This window comes from Mchenga conophoros, linkage group LG3 (genome assembly GCF_057382185.1).
Source record: "Mchenga conophoros isolate Kocher_MC1m ecotype Shallow Benthic linkage group LG3, M_conophoros_male_GT1.1, whole genome shotgun sequence".
NCBI lineage: Eukaryota > Metazoa > Chordata > Actinopteri > Cichliformes > Cichlidae > Mchenga > Mchenga conophoros.
In genome coordinates, this window is record NC_140528.1 from 85277035 (window position 1) to 85293941 (window position 16907).

At 58.0% G+C, this 16907-nt stretch overlaps 5 non-coding genes and 4 pseudogenes across 5 annotated transcripts; all 9 read left to right on the top strand.

Moving 5' to 3' along the window:
• Positions 1-913: 913 nt before the first annotated feature.
• On the top strand, positions 914-1032 carry LOC146581267 (5S ribosomal RNA). Its single transcript, XR_014891857.1, has one exon. It is a non-coding gene; the product is annotated as a 5S ribosomal RNA (ribosomal RNA).
• Positions 1033-3239: 2207 nt separating this feature from the next.
• Positions 3240-3359, top strand: LOC146581268 (5S ribosomal RNA; annotated as a pseudogene).
• Positions 3360-5330: 1971 nt separating this feature from the next.
• Positions 5331-5449, top strand: LOC146581269 (5S ribosomal RNA). The gene has a single exon (XR_014891944.1). It is a non-coding gene; the product is annotated as a 5S ribosomal RNA (ribosomal RNA).
• An 808-nt stretch (positions 5450-6257) lies between these two features.
• Positions 6258-6376, top strand: LOC146581270 (5S ribosomal RNA; annotated as a pseudogene).
• An 819-nt stretch (positions 6377-7195) lies between these two features.
• LOC146581271 (5S ribosomal RNA) lies at positions 7196-7314 on the top strand (annotated as a pseudogene).
• Positions 7315-8722: 1408 nt separating this feature from the next.
• LOC146581272 (5S ribosomal RNA) lies at positions 8723-8841 on the top strand (annotated as a pseudogene).
• A 1613-nt stretch (positions 8842-10454) lies between these two features.
• On the top strand, positions 10455-10573 carry LOC146581273 (5S ribosomal RNA). Its single transcript, XR_014891940.1, has one exon. It is a non-coding gene; the product is annotated as a 5S ribosomal RNA (ribosomal RNA).
• Positions 10574-12975: 2402 nt separating this feature from the next.
• Positions 12976-13094, top strand: LOC146581274 (5S ribosomal RNA). Its single transcript, XR_014891858.1, has one exon. It is a non-coding gene; the product is annotated as a 5S ribosomal RNA (ribosomal RNA).
• Positions 13095-15930: 2836 nt separating this feature from the next.
• LOC146581275 (5S ribosomal RNA) lies at positions 15931-16049 on the top strand. The gene has a single exon (XR_014891999.1). It is a non-coding gene; the product is annotated as a 5S ribosomal RNA (ribosomal RNA).
• The last annotated feature ends 858 nt before the right edge of the window (positions 16050-16907 follow it).

Genomic DNA, 16907 nt, shown 5'->3' on the forward strand with positions numbered 1-16907 from the left:
CACCACACCAGGGCCTGTGGCTCTTTCTCAGGCCACTCATATCACACCAGGCCCTGTGCTTCTGGCTGAGGCAACTTAGACCACACCAGGGCCTGTGGCTGCTGGCTGAGGCCACTTACACCACACCAGGGCCTGTGGCTGCTGGCTGAGGCGACTTACACCACACCAGGGCCCTTTTGCTGCTGGCTGAGGCCACTTACACCACACCAGTGCCTGTGGCTTCTGGCTGAGGCGACTTACACCACACCAGGGCCTGTGGCTGCTGGCTGAGGCCACTTACACCACACCAGGGCCTGTGGCTGCTGGCTTAGGCCACCTACACCACACCAGGGCCTTAGTTGCTATTGAGGCCAATTACACCACACCATGGTCTGTGGCTCTTGCTCAGGCCACTTACACCACACCAGGGCCTGTGGCACTGGCTGAGGCCACTTACACCACACCAGGGCCTGTGGCTGCTGGCTGAGGCCACTTACACCACACAAGGGCTTGTGGCTGCTGGCTGAGGCCACCTACACCACACCAGGGCCTGTGGCTCTTGCTCAGGCCACTTACACCACACCAGGGCCTGTGGCTCTTGCTCAGGCCACTTACACCACACCAGGGCCTGTGGCTCTTGCTCAGGCCACTCATATCACACCAGGCCCTGTGCTTCTGGCTGAGGCCATCTTCACCAAACCAGGCCCTGTGCTGCTTGCTGTGGCCATGTACAACACACCAGGCCCTGTGCTGTTTCCTGAGGCCATCTTCAACAATCCAGGGCCTGTGCTGTTGGATAAATGCCAAACTGAGCCTTTGGGTTAGGGTATTATGCAAACATGCAGGTATGGTTATAGGATCGTCTTCGTAACTTCAGGTACTTGCCACCTAATCACTTGAATCCATAAATTGAGACATTGTGCTGGGCCCAGCAGCTTACGGCCATACCACCCTGAGCACGCCCGACCTCGTCTGATCTCGGAAGCTAAGCAGGGCTGGGCTTGGTTAGTACTTGGATGGGAGACTGCCTGGGAATACCTGGTGCTGTAAGCCTTTCATTTTCATGTCATTGAACCGCTTTTGATCCAGAGAAGGGGTGTATTAAAAGACCAAAAGCAGCTGCCCATTAATAATGGCACATTAATCACATTGCTTTTGGCTCTTTTCCAATGTCTTGTGCTGCTAGCTGATGCCACCTACACCACACCAGGGCCTGAGTGACCGGCTGGGGCCACTTACACCACATCAGGGGCTGTGGCTCTGGCTGAGGCCAGTTACACCACACCAGGGCCTTAGTTGCTATTGAGGCCAATTACACCACACCATGGTCTGTGGCTCTTGCTCAGGCCACTTACACCACACCAGGGCCTGTGGCACTGGCTGAGGCCACTTACACCACACCAGGGCCTGTGGCTGCTGGCTGAGGCCACTTACACCACACAAGGGCTTGTGGCTGCTGGCTGAGGCCACCTACACCACACCAGGGCCTGTGGCTGCTGGCTGAGGCCACCTACACCACACCAGGGCCTGTGGCTCTTGCTCAGGCCACTTACACCACACCAGGGCCTGTGGCTCTTGCTCAGGCCACTTACACCACACCAGGGCCTGTGGCTCTTGCTCAGGCCACTCATATCACACCAGGCCCTGTGTTTCTGGCTGAGGCCACTTAGACCACACCAGGGCCTGTGGCTGCTGGCTGAGGCCACTTACACCACACCAGGGCCTGTGGCTGCTGGCTGAGGCCATCTACACCACACCAGGGCCTGTGGCTGCTGGCTGAGGCGACTTACACCACACCAGGGCCCTTTTGCTGCTGGCTGAGGCCACTTACACCACACCAGTGCCTGTGGCTTCTGGCTGAGGCGACTTACACCACACCAGGGCCTGTGGCTGCTGGCTGAGGCCACTTACACCACACCAGTGCCTGTGGCTTCTGTCTGAGGCGACTTACACCACACCAGGGCCTGTGGCTGCTGGCTGAGGCCAATTATACCACACCAGGGTCTGTGGCTCTTGCTCAGGCCACTTACACCACACCAGGGCCTGTGACACTGGCTGAGGCCACTTACACCACACCAGGGCCTGTGGCTGCTGGCTGAGGCCACTTACACCACAACAGGGCCTGTGGCTGCTGGCTGAGGCCACCTACACCACACCAGGGCCTGTGGCTGCTGGCTGAGGCCACTTACACCACACCAGGGCCTGTGGCTGCTGGCTGAAGCCACTTACACCATACCAGGGCCTTAGTTGCTATTGAGGCCACTTACACCACACCAGGGCCTGTGGCTGCTGGCTGAGGCCACCTACACCACACCAGGGCCCTTTTGCTGCTGGCTGAGGCCACTTACACCACACCAGTGCCTGTGGCTTCTGGCTGAGGCCACTTACACCACACCAGGGCCTGTGGCTGCTGGCTGAGGCCACTTACACCACACCAGGGCCTGTGGCTCTTGCTCAGGCCACTCACATCACACCAGGCCCTGCGCTTCTGGCCGAGGCCATCTTCACCAAACCAGGCCCTGTGGTTCTTGCTCAGGCCACTTACACCACACCAGGGCCTTATTTGCTATTGAGGCCACTTACACCACACCAGGGCCTGTGGCACTTGCTCAGGCCACTTACACCACACCAGGGCCTGTGGCTGCTGGCTGAGGCCACTTACACCACACCAGGGCCTGTGGCTCTTGCTCAGGCCACTTACACCACACCAGGGCCTGTGGCTGCTGGCTGAGGCCACTTACACCACACCAGGGCCTGTGGCTGCTGGCTGAGGCCACCTACACCACACCAGGGCCTGTGGCTGCTGGCTGAGGCCACCTACACCACACCAGGGCCTGTGGCTGCTGGCTGAGGCCACTTACACCACACCAGTGCCTGTGGCTTCTGGCTGAGGCGACTTCCACCACACCAGGGCCTGTGGCTGCTGGCTGAGGCCACTTACACCACACCAAGGCCTGTGGCTCTTGCTCAGGCCACTCACATCACACCAGGCCCTGCGCTTCTGGCCGAGGCCATCTTCACCAAACCAGGCCCTGTGCTCCTTGCTGTGGCCATGTACAACACACCAGGCCCTGTGCTGGTTCCTGAGGCCATCTTCAACAATCCAGGGCCTGTGCTGTTGGATAAATGCCAAACTGAGCCTTTGGGTTAGGGTATTATGCAAACATGCAGGTATGGTTATAGCATTGTCTTCGTAACTTCAGGTACTTGCCACCTAATCACTTGAATCCATAAATTGAGACATTGTGCTGGAGCCAGCAGCTTACGGCCATACCACCCTGAGCACGCCCGACCTCGTCTGATCTCGGAAGCTAAGCAGGGCTGGGCCTTGGTTAGTACTTGGATGGGAGACTGCCTGGGAATACCTGGTGCTGTAAGCCTTTCATTTTCATGTCATTGAACCGCTTTTGATCCAGAGAAGGGGTGTATTAAAAGACCAAAAGCAGCTGCCCATTAATGAGGGCACATTAACGACACTGCTTTTGGCTGTTTTCCAATGTCTTGTGCTGCTAGCTGATGCCACCTACACCACACCAGGGCCTGAGTGACCGGCTGGGGCCACTTACACCACATCAGGGCCTGTGGCTCTGTCTGAGGCGACTTACACCACACCAGGGCCTGTGGCTGCTGGCTGAGGCCAATTATACCACACCAGGGTCTGTGGCTCTTGCTCAGGCCACTTACACCACACCAGGGCCTGTGGCACTGGCTGAGGCCACTTACACCACACCAGGGCCTGTGGCTGCTGGCTGAGGCCACTTACACCACAACAGGGCCTGTGGCTGCTGGCTGAGGCCACTTACACCACACCAGGGCCTGTGGCTGCTGGCTGAGGCCACCTACACCACACCAGGGCCTGTGGCTGCTGGCTGAGGCGACTTACACCACACCAGGGCCCTTTTGCTGCTGGCTGAGGCCACTTACACCACACCAGTGCCTGTGGCTTCTGGCTGAGGCGACTTACACCACACCAGGGCCTGTGGCTGCTGGCTGATGCCACCTACACCACACCAGGGCCTGAGTGACCGGCTGGGGCCACTTACACCACATCAGGGCCTGTGGCTGCTGGCTGAGGCCAGTTACACCACACCAGAGCCTGTGGCTGCTGGCTGAAGCCACTTACACCACACCAGGGCCTTAGTTGCTATTGAGGCCACTTACACCACACCAGGGCCTGTGGCTGCTGGCTGAGGCCACCTACACCACACCAGGGCCTGTGGCTGCTGGCTGAGGCCACTTACACCACACCAGGGCCTGTGGCTGCTGGCTGAAGCCACTTACACCATACCAGGGCCTTAGTTGCTATTGAGGCCACTTACACCACACCAGGGCCTGTGGCTGCTGGCTGAGGCCACCTACACCACACCAGGGCCCTTTTGCTGCTGGCTGAGGCCACTTACACCACACCAGTGCCTGTGGCTTCTGGCTGAGGCCACTTACACCACACCAGGGCCTGTGGCTGCTGGCTGAGGCCACTTACACCACACCAGGGCCTGTGGCTCTTGCTCAGGCCACTCACATCACACCAGGCCCTGCGCTTCTGGCCGAGGCCATCTTCACCAAACCAGGCCCTGTGGTTCTTGCTCAGGCCACTTACACCACACCAGGGCCTTATTTGCTATTGAGGCCACTTACACCACACCAGGGCCTGTGGCACTTGCTCAGGCCACTTACACCACACCAGGGCCTGTGGCACTTGCTCAGGCCACTTACACCACACCAGGGCCTGTGGCTGCTGGCTGAGGCCACTTACACCACACCAGGGCCTGTGGCTCTTGCTCAGGCCACTTACACCACACCAGGGCCTGTGGCTGCTGGCTGAGGCCACTTACACCACACCAGGGCCTGTGGCTGCTGGCTGAGGCCACCTACACCACACCAGGGCCTGTGGCTGCTGGCTGAGGCCACCTACACCACACCAGGGCCTGTGGCTGCTGGCTGAGGCCACTTACACCACACCAGTGCCTGTGGCTTCTGGCTGAGGCGACTTACACCACACCAGGGCCTGTGGCTGCTGGCTGAGGCCACTTACACCACACCAAGGCCTGTGGCTCTTGCTCAGGCCACTCACATCACACCAGGCCCTGCGCTTCTGGCCGAGGCCATCTTCACCAAACCAGGCCCTGTGCTCCTTGCTGTGGCCATGTACAACACACCAGGCCCTGTGCTGGTTCCTGAGGCCATCTTCAACAATCCAGGGCCTGTGCTGTTGGATAAATGCCAAACTGAGCCTTTGGGTTAGGGTATTATGCAAACATGCAGGTATGGTTATAGCATTGTCTTCGTAACTTCAGGTACTTGCCACCTAATCACTTGAATCCATAAATTGAGACATTGTGCTGGAACCAGCAGCTTACGGCCATACCACCCTGAGCACGCCCGACCTCGTCTGATCTCGGAAGCTAAGCAGGGCTGGGCTTGGTTAGTACTTGGATGGGAGACTACCTGGGAATACCTGGTGCTGTAAGTCTTTCATTTTCATGTCATTGAACCGCTTTTGATCCAGAGAAGGGGTGTATTAAAAGACCAAAAGCAGCTGCCCATTAATGAGGGCACATTAACGACACTCCTTTTGGCTGTTTTCCAATGTCTTGTGCTGCTAGCTGATGCCACCTACACCACACCAGGGCCTGAGTGACCGGCTGGGGCCACTTACACCACATCAGGGCCTGTGGCTCTGGCTAGGCCACTTACACCACACCAGGGCCTGTGGCTGCTGGCTGAGGCCAGTTACACCACACCAGAGCCTGTGGCTGCTGGCTGAAGCCACTTACACCACACCAGGGCCTTAGTTGCTATTGAGGCCACTTACACCACACCAGGGCCTGTGGCTGCTGGCTGAGGCCACCTACACCACACCAGGGCCTTAGTTGCTATTGAGGCCAATTACACCACACCAGGGTATGTGGCTCTTGCTCAGGCCACTTACACCACACCAGGGCCTTAGTTGCTATTGAGGCCAATTACACCACACCAGGGCCTGTGGCTCTTGCTCAGGCCACTCACATCACACCAGGCCCTGGCCGAGGCCATCTTCACCAAACCAGGCCCTGTGCTGCTAGCTGTGGCCATGTACAACACACCAGGCCCTGTGCTGGTTCCTGAGGCCATCTTCAACAATCCAGGGCCTGTGCTGTTGGATAAATGCTAAACTGAGCCTTTGGGTTAGGGTATTATGCAAACATGAAGGTAGGGTTATAGGATTGTCTTCGTAACTTCAGGTACTTGCCACCTAATCACCTGAATCCATAAATTGAGACATTGTGCTGGGGCCAGCAGCTTACGGCCATACCACCCTGAGCACGCCCGACCTCGTCTTATCTCGGAAGCTAAGCAGGGCTGGGCTTGGTTAGTACTTGGATGGGAGACTGCCTGGGAATACCTGGTGCTGTAAGCCTTTCATTTTCATGTCATTGAACCGCTTTTGATCCAGAGAAGGGGTGTATTAAAAGACCAAAAGCAGCTCCCCATTAATGAGGGCACATTAACGACATTGCTTTTGGCTGTTTTCCAATGTCTTGTGCTGCTAGCTGATGCCACTTACACCACACCAGGGCCTGTGGCTGCTGGCTGAGGCTACTTACACCACACCAGGGCCTGTGGCTGCTGGCTGAGGCCACCTACACCACACCAGGGCCTTAGTTGCTATTGAGGCCAATTACACCACACCAGGGTCTGTGGCTCTTGCTCAGGCCACTTACACCACACCAGGGCCTGTGGCACTGGCTGAGGCCACTTACACCACACCAGGGCCTGTGGCTGCTGGCTGAGGCCACCTACACCACACCAGGGCCTTAGTTGCTATTGAGGCCAATTACACTACACAAGGGCCTGTGGCACTGGCTGAGGCCACCTACACCACACCAGGGCCTGTGGCTGCTGGCTGAGGCCACTTACAACACACCAGGGCCTGTGGCTCTTGCTCAGGCCACTCATATCACACCAGGCCCTGCGCTTCTGGCTGAGGCCATCTTCACCAAACCAGGCCCTGTGCTGCTTGCTGTGGCCATGTACAACACACCAGGCCCTGTGCTGGTTCCTGACGCCATCTTCAACAATCCAGGGCCTGTGCTGTTGGATAAATGCCAAACTGAGCCTTTGGGTTAGGGTATTATGCAAACATGCAGGTATGGTTATAGGATTGTCTTCGTAACTTCAGGTACTTGCCACCTAATCACTTGAATCCATAAATTGAGACATTGTGCTGGGGCCAGCAGCTTACGGCCATACCACCCTGAGCACGCCCGACCTCGTCTGATCTCGGAAGCTAAGCAGGGCTGGGCTTGGTTAGTACTTGGATGGGAGACTGCCTGGGAATACCTGGTTCTGTAAGCCTTTCATTTTCATGTCATTGAACCGCTTTTGATCCAGAGAAGGGGTGTATTAAAAGACCAAAAGCAGCTGCCCATTAATGAGGGCACATTAACGACATTGCTTTTGGCTGTTTTCCAATGTCTTGTGCTGCTAGCTGATGCCACCTACACCACACCACGGCCTTATTTGCTGGCTGAGGCCACATACACCAAACCAGGGCCTTAGTTGCTATTGAGGCCAATTACACCACACCAGGGCCTGTGGCTCTTGCTCAGGCCACTTACACCACACCAGGGCCTGTGGCTCTTGCTCAGGCCACTTACACCACACCAGGGCCTGTGGCTCTTGCTCAGGCCACTTACACCACACCAGGGCCTGTGGCTCTTTCTCAGGCCACTCATATCACACCAGGCCCTGTGCTTCTGGCTGAGGCAACTTAGACCACACCAGGGCCTGTGGCTGCTGGCTGAGGCCACTTACACCACACCAGGGCCTGTGGCTGCTGGCTGAGGCGACTTACACCACACCAGGGCCCTTTTGCTGCTGGCTGAGGCCACTTACACCACACCAGTGCCTGTGGCTTCTGGCTGAGGCGACTTACACCACACCAGGGCCTGTGGCTGCTGGCTGAGGCCACTTACACCACACCAGGGCCTGTGGCTGCTGGCTTAGGCCACCTACACCACACCAGGGCCTTAGTTGCTATTGAGGCCAATTACACCACACCATGGTCTGTGGCTCTTGCTCAGGCCACTTACACCACACCAGGGCCTGTGGCACTGGCTGAGGCCACTTACACCACACCAGGGCCTGTGGCTGCTGGCTGAGGCCACTTACACCACACAAGGGCTTGTGGCTGCTGGCTGAGGCCACCTACACCACACCAGGGCCTGTGGCTCTTGCTCAGGCCACTTACACCACACCAGGGCCTGTGGCTCTTGCTCAGGCCACTTACACCACACCAGGGCCTGTGGCTGCTGGCTGAGGCCACCTACACCACACCAGGGCCTTAGTTGCTATTGAGGCCAATTACACCACACCAGGGTATGTGGCTCTTGCTCAGGCCACTTACACCACACCAGGGCCTTAGTTGCTATTGAGGCCAATTACACCACACCAGGGCCTGTGGCTCTTGCTCAGGCCACTCACATCACACCAGGCCCTGCGCTTCTGGCCGAGGCCATCTTCACCAAACCAGGCCCTGTGCTGCTAGCTGTGGCCATGTACAACACACCAGGCCCTGTGCTGGTTCCTGAGGCCATCTTCAACAATCCAGGGCCTGTGCTGTTGGATAAATGCTAAACTGAGCCTTTGGGTTAGGGTATTATGCAAACATCAAGGTAGGGTTATAGGATTGTCTTCGTAACTTCAGGTACTTGCCACCTAATCACCTGAATCCATAAATTGAGACATTGTGCTGGGCCCAGAAGCTTATGGCCATACCACCCTGAGCACGCCCGACCTCGTCTGATCTCGGAAGCTGAGCAGGGCTGGGCTTGGTTAGTACTTGGATGGGAGACTGCCTGGGAATACCTGGTGCTGTAAGCCTTTCTTTTTAATGTCATTGAACCGCTTTTGATCCAGAGAAGGGGTGTATTAAAAGACCAAAAGCAGCTGCCCATTAATGAGGGCACATTAACGACATTGCTTTTGGCTGTTTTCCAATGTCTTGTGCTGCTAGCTGATGCCACCTACACCACACCAGGGCCTGAGTGACCGGCTGGGGCCACTTACACCACATCAGGGCCTGTGGCTCTGGCTGAGGCCACTTACACCACACCAGGGCCTGTGGCTGCTGGCTGAGGCCACTTACACCACACCAGGGCATTAGTTGCTATTGAGGCCAATTACACCACACCAGGGTATGTGGCTCTTGCTCAGGCCACTTACACCACACCAGGGCCTGTGGCTGCTGGCTGAGGCCACCTACACCACACCAGGGCCTGTGGCTGCTGGCTGAGGCGACTTATACCACACCAGGGCCCTTTTGCTGCTGGCTGAGGCCACTTACACCACACCAGTGCCTGTGGCTTCTGTCTGAGGCGACTTACACCACACCAGGGCCTGTGGCTGCTGGCTGAGGCCAATTATACCACACCAGGGTCTGTGGCTCTTGCTCAGGCCACTTACACCACACCAGGGCCTGTGGCACTGACTGAGGCCACTTACACCACACCAGGGCCTGTGGCTGCTGGCTGAGGCCACTTACACCACAACAGGGCCTGTGGCTGCTGGCTGAGGCCACTTACACCACACCAGGGCCTGTGGCTGCTGGCTGAGGCCACCTACACCACACCAGGGCCTGTGGCTGCTGGCTGAGGCGACTTACACCACACCAGGGCCCTTTTGCTGCTGGCTGAGGCCACTTACACCACACCAGTGCCTGTGGCTTCTGGCTGAGGCGACTTACACCACACCAGGGCCTGTGGCTGCTGGCTGATGCCACCTACACCACACCAGGGCCTGAGTGACCGGCTGGGGCCACTTACACCACATCAGGGCCTGTGGCTGCTGGCTGTGGCCACTTACACCACACCAGGGCCTGTGGCTGCTGGCTGAGGCCACCTACACCACACCAGGGCCTTAGTTGCTATTGAGGCCAATTACACCACACCAGGGTCTGTGGCTCTTGCTCAGGCCACTTACACCACACCAGGGCCTGTGGCACTGGCTGAGGCCACTTACACCACACCAGGGCCTGTGGCTGCTGGCTGAGGCCACCTACACCACACCAGGGCCTTAGTTGCTATTGAGGCCAATTACACCACACAAGGGCCTGTGGCTGCTGGCTGAGGCCACCTACACCACACAGGGCCTGTGGCTGCTGGCTGAGGCCACTTACAACACACCAGGGCCTGTGGCTCTTGCTCAGGCCACTCATATCACACCAGGCCCTGTGCTTCTGGCCGAGGCCATCTTCACCAAACCAGGCCCTGTGCTGCTTGCTGTGGCCATGTACAACACACCAGGCCCTGTGCTGGTTCCTGACGCCATCTTCAACAATCCAGGGCCTGTGCTGTTGGATAAATGCCAAACTGAGCCTTTGGGTTAGGGTATTATGCAAACATGCAGGTATGGTTATAGGATTGTCTTCGTAACTTCAGGTACTTGCCACCTAATCACTTGAATCCATAAATTGAGACATTGTGCTGGGGCCAGCAGCTTACGGCCATACCACCCTGAGCACCCCCGACCTCGTCTGATCTCGGAAGCTAAGCAGGGCTGGGCTTGGTTAGTACTTGGATGGGAGACTGCCTGGGAATACCTGGTGCTGTAAGCCTTTCATTTTCATGTCATTGAACCGCTTTTGATCCAGAGAAGGGGTGTATTAAAAGACCAAAAGCAGCTGCCCATTAATGAGGGCACATTAATGACATTGCTTTTGGCTGTTTTCCAATGTCTTGTGCTGCTAGCTGATGCCACCTACACCACACCACGGCCTTATTTGCTGGCTGAGGCCACATACACCAAACCAGGGCCTTAGTTGCTATTGAGGCCAATTACACCACACCAGGGCCTGTGGCTCTTGCTCAGGCCACTTACACCACACCAGGGCCTGTGGCTCTTGCTCAGGCCACTTACACCACACCAGGGCCTGTGGCTCTTGCTCAGGCCACTTACACCACACCAGGGCCTGTGGCTCTTTCTCAGGCCACTCATACCACACCAGGCCCTGTGCTTCTGGCTGAGGCAACTTAGACCACACCAGGGCCTGTGGCTGCTGGCTGAGGCCACTTACACCACACCAGGGCCTGTGGCTGCTGGCTGAGGCCATCTACACCACACCAGGGCCTGTGGCTGCTGGCTGAGGCGACTTACACCACACCAGGGCCCTTTTGCTGCTGGCTGAGGCCACTTACACCACACCAGTGCCTGTGGCTTCTGGCTGAGGCGACTTACACCACACCAGGGCCTGTGGCTGCTGGCTGAGGCCACTTACACCACACCAGGGCCTGTGGCTGCTGGCTTAGGCCACCTACACCACACCAGGGCCTTAGTTGCTATTGAGGCCAATTACACCACACCATGGTCTGTGGCTCTTGCTCAGGCCACTTACACCACACCAGGGCCTGTGGCACTGGCTGAGGCCACTTACACCACACCAGGGCCTGTGGCTGCTGGCTGAGGCCACTTACACCACACAAGGGCTTGTGGCTGCTGGCTGAGGCCACCTACACCACACCAGGGCCTGTGGCTCTTGCTCAGGCCACTTACACCACACCAGGGCCTGTGGCTCTTGCTCAGGCCACTTACACCACACCAGGGCCTGTGGCTCTTGCTCAGGCCACTCATATCACACCAGGCCCTGTGCTTCTGGCTGAGGCCACTTAGACCACACCAGGGCCTGTGGCTGCTGGCTGAGGCCACTTACACCACACCAGGGCCTGTGGCTGCTGGCTGAGGCCATCTACACCACACCAGGGCCTGTGGCTGCTGGCTGAGGCGACTTACACCACACCAGGGCCCTTTTGCTGCTGGCTGAGGCCACTTACACCACACCAGTGCCTGTGGCTTCTGGCTGAGGCGACTTACACCACACCAGGGCCCTTTTGCTGCTGGCTGAGGCCACTTACACCACACCAGTGCCTGTGGCTGCTGGCTGAGGCCACTTACACCACACCAGGGCCTGTGGCTTCTGGCCGAGGCCATCTTCACCAAACCAGGCCCTGTGGCTCTTGCTCAGGCCACTTACACCACACCAGGGCCTGTGGCTCTGGCTTAGGCCACTTACACCACACCAGGGCCTGTGGCTGCTGGCTGAGGCCACCTACACCACACCAGGGCCTTAGTTGCTATTGAGGCCAATTACACCACACCAGGGTCTGTGGCTCTTGCTCAGGCCACTTACACCACACCAGGGCCTGTGGCACTGGCTGAGGCCACTTACACCACACCAGGGCCTGTGGCTGCTGGCTTAGGCCACCTACACCACACCAGGGCCTTAGTTGCTATTGAGGCCAATTACACCACACAAGGGCCTGTGGCTGCTGGCTGAGGCCACCTACACCACACCAGGGCCTGTGGCTGCTGGCTGAGGCCACTTACACCACACCAGGGCCCTTTTGCTGCTGGCTGAGGCCACTTACACCACACCAGTGCCTGTGGCTTCTGGCTGAGGCGACTTACACCACACCAGGGCCTGTGGCTGCTGGCTGAGGCCACTTACACCACACCAGGGCCTGTGGCTGCTGGCTGAGGCCACCTACACCACACCAGGGCCTTAGTTGCTATTGAGGCCAATTACACCACACCAGGGTCTGTGGCTCTTGCTCAGGCCACTTACACCACACCAGGGCCTGTGGCACTGGCTGAGGCCACTTACACCACACCAGGGCCTGTGGCTGCTGGCTGAGGCCACTTACAACACACCAGGGCCTGTGGCTCTTGCTCAGGCCACTCATATCACACCAGGCCCTGTGCTTCTGGCCGAGGCCATCTTCACCAAACCAGGCCCTGTGCTGCTTGCTGTGGCCATGTACAACACACCAGGCCCTGTGCTGGTTCCTGACGCCATCTTCAACAATCCAGGGCCTGTGCTGTTGGATAAATGCCAAACTGAGCCTTTGGGTTAGGGTATTATGCAAACATGCAGGTATGGTTATAGGATTGTCTTCGTAACTTCAGGTACTTGCCACCTAATCACTTGAATCCATAAATTGAGACATTGTGCTGGGGCCAGCAGCTTACGGCCATACCACCCTGAGCACGCCCGACCTCGTCTGATCTCGGAAGCTAAGCAGGGCTGGGCTTGGTTAGTACTTGGATGGGAGACTGCCTGGGAATACCTGGTGCTGTAAGCCTTTCATTTTCATGTCATTGAACCGCTTTTGATCCAGAGAAGGGGTGTATTAAAAGACCAAAAGCAGCTGCCCATTAATGAGGGCACATTAATGACATTGCTTTTGGCTGTTTTCCAATGTCTTGTGCTGCTAGCTGATGCCACCTACACCACACCACGGCCTTATTTGCTGGCTGAGGCCACATACACCAAACCAGGGCCTTAGTTGCTATTGAGGCCAATTACACCACACCAGGGCCTGTGGCTCTTGCTCAGGCCACTTACACCACACCAGGGCCTGTGGCTCTTGCTCAGGCCACTTACACCACACCAGGGCCTGTGGCTCTTGCTCAGGCCACTTACACCACACCAGGGCCTGTGGCTCTTTCTCAGGCCACTCATACCACACCAGGCCCTGTGCTTCTGGCTGAGGCAACTTAGACCACACCAGGGCCTGTGGCTGCTGGCTGAGGCCACTTACACCACACCAGGGCCTGTGGCTGCTGGCTGAGGCCATCTACACCACACCAGGGCCTGTGGCTGCTGGCTGAGGCGACTTACACCACACCAGGGCCCTTTTGCTGCTGGCTGAGGCCACTTACACCACACCAGTGCCTGTGGCTTCTGGCTGAGGCGACTTACACCACACCAGGGCCTGTGGCTGCTGGCTGAGGCCACTTACACCACACCAGGGCCTGTGGCTGCTGGCTTAGGCCACCTACACCACACCAGGGCCTTAGTTGCTATTGAGGCCAATTACACCACACCATGGTCTGTGGCTCTTGCTCAGGCCACTTACACCACACCAGGGCCTGTGGCACTGGCTGAGGCCACTTACACCACACCAGGGCCTGTGGCTGCTGGCTGAGGCCACTTACACCACACAAGGGCTTGTGGCTGCTGGCTGAGGCCACCTACACCACACCAGGGCCTGTGGCTCTTGCTCAGGCCACTTACACCACACCAGGGCCTGTGGCTCTTGCTCAGGCCACTTACACCACACCAGGGCCTGTGGCTCTTGCTCAGGCCACTCATATCACACCAGGCCCTGTGCTTCTGGCTGAGGCCACTTAGACCACACCAGGGCCTGTGGCTGCTGGCTGAGGCCACTTACACCACACCAGGGCCTGTGGCTGCTGGCTGAGGCCATCTACACCACACCAGGGCCTGTGGCTGCTGGCTGAGGCGACTTACACCACACCAGGGCCCTTTTGCTGCTGGCTGAGGCCACTTACACCACACCAGTGCCTGTGGCTTCTGGCTGAGGCCACTTACACCACACCAGGGCCCTTTTGCTGCTGGCTGAGGCCACTTACACCACACCAGTGCCTGTGGCTGCTGGCTGAGGCCACTTACACCACACCAGGGCCTGTGGCTTCTGGCCGAGGCCATCTTCACCAAACCAGGCCCTGTGGCTCTTGCTCAGGCCACTTACACCACACCAGGGCCTGTGGCTCTGGCTTAGGCCACTTACACCACACCAGGGCCTGTGGCTGCTGGCTGAGGCCACCTACACCACACCAGGGCCTTAGTTGCTATTGAGGCCAATTACACCACACCAGGGTCTGTTGCTCTTGCTCAGGCCACTTACACCACACCAGGGCCTGTGGCACTGGCTGAGGCCACTTACACCACACCAGGGCCTGTGGCTGCTGGCTTAGGCCACCTACACCACACCAGGGCCTTAGTTGCTATTGAGGCCAATTACACCACACAAGGGCCTGTGGCTGCTGGCTGAGGCCACCTACACCACACCAGGGCCTGTGGCTGCTGGCTGAGGCCACTTACACCACACCAGGGCCCTTTTGCTGCTGGCTGAGGCCACTTACACCACACCAGTGCCTGTGGCTTCTGGCTGAGGCGACTTACACCACACCAGGGCCTGTGGCTGCTGGCTGAGGCCACTTACACCACACCAGGGCCTGTGGCTGCTGGCTGAGGCCACCTACACCACACCAGGGAATTAGTTGCTATTGAGGCCAATTACACCACACCAGGGTCTGTGGCTCTTGCTCAGGCCACTTACACCACACCAGGGCCTGTGGCTCTTGCTCAGGCCACTTACACCACACCAGGGCCTGTGGCTGCTGGCTGAGGCCACTTACACCACACCAGGGCCTGTGGCTGCTGGCTGAGGCCACCTACACCACACCAGGGCCTGTGGCTGCTGGCTGAGGCCACCTACACCACACCAGGGCCTTAGTTGCTATTGAGGCCAATTACACCACACCAGGGTCTGTGGCTCTTGCTCAGGCCACTTACACCACACCAGGGCCTGTGGCACTGGCTGAGGCCACTTACACCACACCAGGGCCTGTGGCTGCTGGCTTAGGCCACCTACACCACACCAGGGCCTTAGTTGCTATTGAGGCCAATTACACCACACAAGGGCCTGTGGCTGCTGGCTGAGGCCACCTACACCACACCAGGGCCTGTGGCTGCTGGCTGAGGCCACTTACACCACACCAGTGCCTGTGGCTTCTGGCTGAGGCGACTTACACCACACCAGGGCCTGTGGCTGCTGGCTGAGGCCACTTACACCACACCAAGGCCTGTGGCTCTTGCTCAGGCCACTCACATCACACCAGGCCCTGCGCTTCTGGCCGAGGCCATCTTCACCAAACCAGGCCCTGTGCTCCTTGCTGTGGCCATGTACAACACACCAGGCCCTGTGCTGGTTCCTGAGGCCATCTTCAACAATCCAGGGCCTGTGCTGTTGGATAAATGCCAAACTGAGCCTTTGGGTTAGGGTATTATGCAAACATGCAGGTATGGTTATAGCATTGTCTTCGTAACTTCAGGTACTTGCCACCTAATCACTTGAATCCATAAATTGAGACATTGTGCTGGAGCCAACAGCTTACGGCCATACCACCCTGAGCACGCCCGACCTCGTCTGATCTCGGAAGCTAATCAGGGCTGGGCTTGGTTAGTACTTGGATGGGAGACTGCCTGGGAATACCTGGTGCTGTAAGCCTTTGATTTTCATGTCATTGAACCGCTTTTGATCCAGAGAAGGGGTGTATTAAAAGACCAAAAGCAGCTGCCCATTAATGAGGGCACATTAACGACACTGCTTTTGGCTCTTTTCCAATGTCTTGTGCTGCTAGCTGATGCAACCTACACCACACAAGGGCCTGAGTGACCGGCTGGGGCCACTTACACCACATCAGGGCCTGTGGCTCTGGCTGAGGCCACTTTCACCACACCAGGGCCTGTGGCTCTGGCTGAGGCCACTTTCACCACACCAGGGCCTGTGGCTGCTGGCTGAGGCCACCTACACCACACCAGGGCATTAGTTGCTATTGAGGCCAATTACACCACACCAGGGTCTGTGGCTCTTGCTCAGGCCACTTACACCACACCAGGGCCTGTGGCACTGGCTGAGGCCACTTACACCACACCAGGGCCTGTGGCTGCTGGCTTAGGCCACCTACACCACACCAGGGCCTTAGTTGCTATTGAGGCCAATTACACCACACAAGGGCCTGTGGCTGCTGGCTGAGGCCACCTACACCACACCAGGGCCTGTGGCTGCTGGCTGAGGCCACTTACACCACACCAGTGCCTGTGGCTTCTGGCTGAGGCGACTTACACCACACCAGGGCCTGTGGCTGCTGGCTGAGGCCACTTACACCACACCAAGGCCTGTGGCTCTTGCTCAGGCCACTCACATCACACCAGGCCCTGCGCTTCTGGCCGAGGCCATCTTCACCAAACCAGGCCCTGTGCTCCTTGCTGTGGCCATGTACAACACACCAGGCCCTGTGCTGGTTCCTGAGGCCATCTTCAACAATCCAGGGCCTGTGCTGTTGGATAAATGCCAAACTGAGCC